Consider the following 6332-nt stretch of genomic DNA (forward strand, 5'->3'; position numbering starts at 1 on the left):
AGGACCTATGGTAAATGTAGGTAGGATAATTGACCCGGCTGAGTGAGGTCCTCTTGGTAATTTAGATACGTGGAGTCTCCAGTTAATGACATATAATCAGCCAGTAGGTCATTTGGTCACCCTCCTGTTACCAGGCCTCCTGCACCCTCTGATCTCCTTTCAAGCTGCATTTCAGCCACACAAATAAAGTAAGACAGGACTGGTTCTCCAGTGCAGGGGGCAATGGGGCGACCAGCTCCAGAGCCAGGCATCCTACAGAAAAGACATGTTATCTTCTGGCTATTGTCAGCAGCGAGGACAGGGCTGCTGCATCCACAGGGCAGACTCAGTGCTGGAGGCCTCCTGCAGAGGAGCAGCTCTCAGCTTCTGCCACCAGCTCCATCATCATTTCTGCTTACATCTTCTCCACTTTATAGAGCTGTTCTGCCGATGAAAGAAATAAAGTTGCACATTTAATGTATCAGCATCAAAGCAATTCATGTCTTCAGCAGAAGTTCGGTGGAAAAATGCCCTGCAAGGATTTGTTCCTAATGGCACAACAGGCACATGTCCTCGTGATTTACCTGGAGAACAGGCATTGATGTGCTGGGTCATTAATCATCAATGCAGGTTATTCGTGCAACATAAATGAGAGTAAATAATAGTTGTGCTGGAAATTAGTATTTCAAATATGCAAAACAGTCAATTAATTGCAGTGATTTTTACTGAAGCCTATGTCTGTACATTTGTAAAGATTGCAGTACCAATAATGCCCACTAGGACGCATGCGATCCCAGAGTCTTCCGTGAGAGACCAGAGATTGATATCAGTTTAATTTACTTATATCATAAAATGTAAAATTATATGTGACATTAGATATTGTAGACGGACTGCAGTCACTATCTGACAGATTTGTCGGAATCGTGGAAAACATTTCAATTGTATGTAAGTTATTCGTATCTGGACAAACTGGCTGCACCTATTATCTGTAGAATAAAAGCCTTACTTTGTATAGAATATTATATATTAATAATGAACTATTGATGGATATAATAATTGTCCCCTGTACTGTCATTGTATGAATGCTATCCACCAGGAGCCTGTTCCTATCCCCTTGTACCTCTGACTACTTCATCTACACTCAGACAGTGCAGATTGTACATCAACGAAAATTTTCTAAAACATTTAAAATTGATGGATATGACAGGTATAGGAAGGATATTATTTTTAGATGGACAGTCAAACAGATCAGTATATCTGAGACAGTGAAACTTGGTCAGCAATCGATAGAACGAAAAATGTAAAATAAATAAATAAAATATGAATAAAACACAAATTGTAAAAATATCTATTTTATGTGTATTATCTATCTATCTATTATCTATCTATCTATCTATCTATCTATCTATCTATCTATCTATCTATCTATCTATCTATCTATCTATCTCTATACATCTACTTATTCCATATCTATCTATCTATCTATCTATCTATCTATCTATCTATCTATTATCTATCTCTTTTTCTCTATCTATATTAATTAGAAATCTGTAGGTTATAGGTTGCAGATCAATATTAACTTTCCATCTTTTCTTCAAGCAGTAAAAATACATTTATATACTTTTGTACATTGACTTTCCTTCCTTCACTTTCCTATAAAGGTTCTCTCCGTAGCTTTGCTCTACATTTCTCTCTATTTCGTTCAGTACTATTTGCATGTTACACTGTTTTATATATTTTCAGTTTCACAATGTACAGCAGTAGGTAATACTAATCATTTTAATACTGCACTATTCTAACCATGTTGTGCACACAGTTGCATTACTCTGACACTACTATTAGGCTTGTATTGTTTCCTATATGACCTACAATGCAATACATCTTTGTACATTGCTGCAAGGTTAAACATTTGGGCTGCACTCCTGATGGGTTGAAGGGGTTAACCCCCCTTCCTTGGCTCTTCATCTTCCTTGAGCCTCCAATGTTTCTTAGTTTCCTCTAGAGGTCTCATTAGGGAAACCCTAACTGCTATTTTCAACATTTCCTCAATCAAGTGCCCTTAAATAGTGCTGCACAAACAAATTGGCGGCAAAACCCGTAGATCTTGTCACTAGTGAAACCAATCCAATATTTCATCCATGTTTGCTTTGTAATTACAGGTTGGCCCCCTTTGTACAGTGCCTTGGCTGTGCATTATGGTCCCTCTATGGCACTGGGATTTTTCTGCAGTGATGTATAGGAGCGGGGGCTAAGCAGCCTTCTCCTCGGCCTCATCCCCAGTATTAGTGGCAGTTACAGACTTTAGCACACTTCAGCTCAAGCACCTCCATTACCACAGTTTAATGCATGATTAGGCCCAAGTACCCTGCCATATTTCTCCCACTACTGCCAGGATTTGTTGCTTTTTCCACAGCTGCCTTTTTCTTGTTTCACTCTTGTTGAAATCCTCTTAAAAACTGTTTAAGGAAGAAAAAATAAATTCAGAACCACATTGCTGTTCACTTCAGTTTCCTGGTCATATAGGTTTAGTTTATGTCTGTGTGGTGATATATCAGATGGGAGAGAACACTAAAGCCTTGTGGCATGTTGTTTAGGCTGTGCCTAGTGCAATCTCACTACAAGGGCTCATCCACACAAACGTATTTTCTCTCCGTGTCCGTATACGGAACCATTCACTTAAATGGGGCCACAAACAAACGGAAATGACTCCGTGTGCATTCTGTTTCCGTATGTCCGCATGACCGTTCCGCAAAAAAAATAGAACATGTCCTATTATTGTCTGCAATACTGACAAGGATAGGTCTGTTCTCTTAGGGGCCAGCTGTTCCGTTCCGCAAAATACGGAATGCACACAGACATCATCTGTATTTTTTTGCGGATCCGTTTTTTGTAATTGTATGTAATTAAAAATTTTGTATAGCCACTGAGTTAGTCAATGAAATACACTGCTCAAAAAAATAAAGGGAACACAAAAATAACACATCCTAGATCTGAATTTATTAAATATTCTTCTGAAATACTTTGTTCTTTACATAGTTGAATGTGCTGACAACAAAATCACACAAAAAAAAAAAATGGAAATCAAATTTTTTAACCCATGGAGGTCTGGATTTGGAGTCACCCTCAAAATTAAAGTGGAAAAACACACTACAGGCTGATCCAACTTTGATGTAATGTCCTTAAAACAAGTCAAAATGAGGCTCAGTAGTGTGTATGGCCTCCACATGCCTGTATGACCTCCCTACAACGCCTGTGCATGCTCCTGATGAGGTGGCGGACGGTCTCCTGAGGGATCTCCTCCCAGACCTGGACTAAAGCATCTGCCAACTCCTGGACAGTCTGTGGTGCAACGTGACGTTGGTGGATAGAGCGAGACGTGATGTCCCAGATGTGCTCAATTGGATTCAGGTCTGGGGAACGGGCGGGCCAGTCCATAGCATCAATGCCTTCGTCTTGCAGGAACTGCTGACACACTCCAGCCACATGAGGTCTAGCATTGTCTTGCATTAGGAGGAACCCAGGGCCAACCGCACCAGCATATGGTCTCACAAGGGGTCTGAGGATCTCATCTCGGTACCTAATGGCAGTCAGGCTACCTCTGGCGAGCACATGGAGGGCTGTGCGGCCCTCCAAAGAAATGCCACCCCACACCATTACTGACCCAATGCCAAACCGGTCATGCTGGAGGATGTTGCAGGCAGCAGAACGTTCTCCACGGCGCCTCCAGACTCTGTCACGTCTGTCACATGTGCTCAGTGTGAACCTGCTTTCATCTGTGAAGAGCACAGGGCGCTAGTGGCGAATTTGCCAATCTTGGAGTTTTCTGGCAAATGCTAAACGTCCTGCACGGTGTTGGGCTGTAAGCACAACCCCCACCTGTGGACGTCGGGCCCTCATATCACCCTCATGGAGTCTGTTTCTGACCGTTTGAGCAGACACATGCACATTTGTGGCCTGCTGGAGGTCATTTTACAGGGCTCTGGCAGTGCTCCTCCTGTTCCTCCTTGCACAAAGGCGGAGGTAGCGGTCCTGCTGCTGGGTTGTTGCCCTCCTACAGCCTCCTCCACGTCTCCTGATGTTCTGGCCTGTCTCCTGGTAGCGCCTCCATGCTCTGGACACTACGCTGACAGACACAGCAAACCTTCTTGCCACAGCTCGCATTGATGTGCCATCCTGGATAAGCTGCACTACCTGAGCCACTTGTGTGGGTTGTAGACTCCGTCTCATGCTACCACTAGAGTGAAAGCATCGGCAGCATTCAAAAGTGACCAAAACATCAGCCAGGAAGCATAGGAACTCAGAAGTGGTCAGGTCACCACCTGCAGAACCACTCCTTTATTGGGGGTGTCTTGCTAATTGCCTATAATTTCCACCTGTTGTCTATCCCATTTGCACAACAGCATGTGAATTTGATTGTCACTCAGTGTTGCTTCCTAAGTGGACAGTTTGATTTCACAGAAGTGTGATTGACTTGGAGTTACATTGTGTTGTTTAAGTGTTCCCTTTATTTTTTTGAGCAGTGTATATCTGTATAGTGCCACCTGCTGTTTGTTCTTCTCCTGATTTCTCTGTCCACCTCAGTGGGGTGCACACACATGCTCGGTTTCATCCTTCGATCGGCACCACCTGCAGAAGAATGGACATGCCCCATGAGAAAGGGCACGCCCCCGGAGTTGCCAGCTTGAAATAAATCAAGCAGGGCAATTGGAGCAATGAATGGCAAGATCTCTGGATCCATGTGAGGTACAGGGCTGGTTCTAGCTTTGCTCTAAAGAACTTGTCATGTGCTATATGATGCATTATTTTCATTTTTTACATTTATAATGGGAGAACCGCTTTAAGATGCATTTGTGAGTTTATTTATTTTAGGTGTTTCAAATGATAGGAAAAATGAGGTATAGTGTGACAACAGTTTCATTTATGTGCTTTAGGCCTCATGCACACGACCGTATGCATTCTGCGGTCCGCAAAAAATACGGATGACATCTGTGTGCATTCCGTATGTTGCGGAACGGAACAGCTGGCCCCTAATAGAACAGCACTATCCTTGTCCGTAATGTGGACAATAATAGGACATGTTCTATTTTTTTGCGTAACGGAAATAGGGACATACGGAAATGAAAATCCACACAGAGTACCTTCAATTTTTTTTTGCAGACCCATTGAAATGAATGGTTCCTTATACGGTCCGCAAAAAAAAAAAAACGGAATGGACACGGAATGAAAATATGTTCATGTGCATGAGGCCTTACTTGGAGTCTGTAAAGTGGATGCAAACTAACAAACAGAGGAATCTTAAAATAGGTTTACATTATATAGAAATGAATAAGAACTGTTTTTTTTTTTAACAAATACATTTCTATGGTTTTTAGGAAATTAGGTCCCATGGAAATAAATAAGACCCTTTAAATTATATTTTTCCAATAAGGAAAAAGGAGGGTGGGTTCACACATAGCAGCTGTGTCCAGCAAGTTCTCTATACTCAGGAGTTAGAACTATTTGATGAAAATGTTGTGCACTTTTAAGGTTTAATGTGCATCATTCGTTGTCCAGCTCAAGGAGGACACAAAAGTGACCCCAGTTCTTGTGTGGTGGACGTTTTACTACAGCAGCTAAACAGAGGAGGCAGAGCTGCCACAACTCCACTGGACCAGTGATGACACAAGAGTGGACTTCAGGTTGACTACCTTAAGGGTCTATTAGACAGCACAGTTATCAGCAAATGATTGGGAACAAGCGTTCATAGGAATGCTCATTTGCGATAATTGGCTCGTATAATTGAGCAAATGCTCATTCATTGGCTGCTTTCATCAGGATGAAGGATGCCCGAGCATCGGCAGCACATCTTCCTGTGTAATCAGGGATGTGCTGCCAATAATGAATAGATAGGAAGCTTACGCGGAACGCGCGTCGGGGCTGTGGATCACTATTCTGGTATTTATGTGATTGCTTATTTATTATACCGTCCATTATATTGTCCATTTACATTGTATTTTGCTCTTTGCACTTTATATATATGTATTGTATCTGGCTCCAGTATCTTGTCTACGGCTTTTGGATCAGATCTTTGTGTTACATTCCCAGTTAGGGAATTGATTAACTATTTAGTACTCCTTTGACCTATTCATTAATTGTTCTAGTACATTGTATCCATCCTGTGTGTCTTCCATCCACCATTGTATTGTCTGTCATTGTATTTTATCCGATTTTCTTTTTGGTATATTAATAAAGTTTATATATATTGCTAGAGTGTGCTATGCCTTTTTCTCTTCTTGGTGCCAATAATGAATAGAACAAAATGATGGAGGAACAAATTGCTTCTCCCACATTTTGTGTGCTTCAGCCTGTGTAAT

The sequence above is a fragment of the Bufo bufo genome, chromosome 2 (assembly GCF_905171765.1).
Source record: "Bufo bufo chromosome 2, aBufBuf1.1, whole genome shotgun sequence".
Classification (NCBI taxonomy): domain Eukaryota; kingdom Metazoa; phylum Chordata; class Amphibia; order Anura; family Bufonidae; genus Bufo; species Bufo bufo.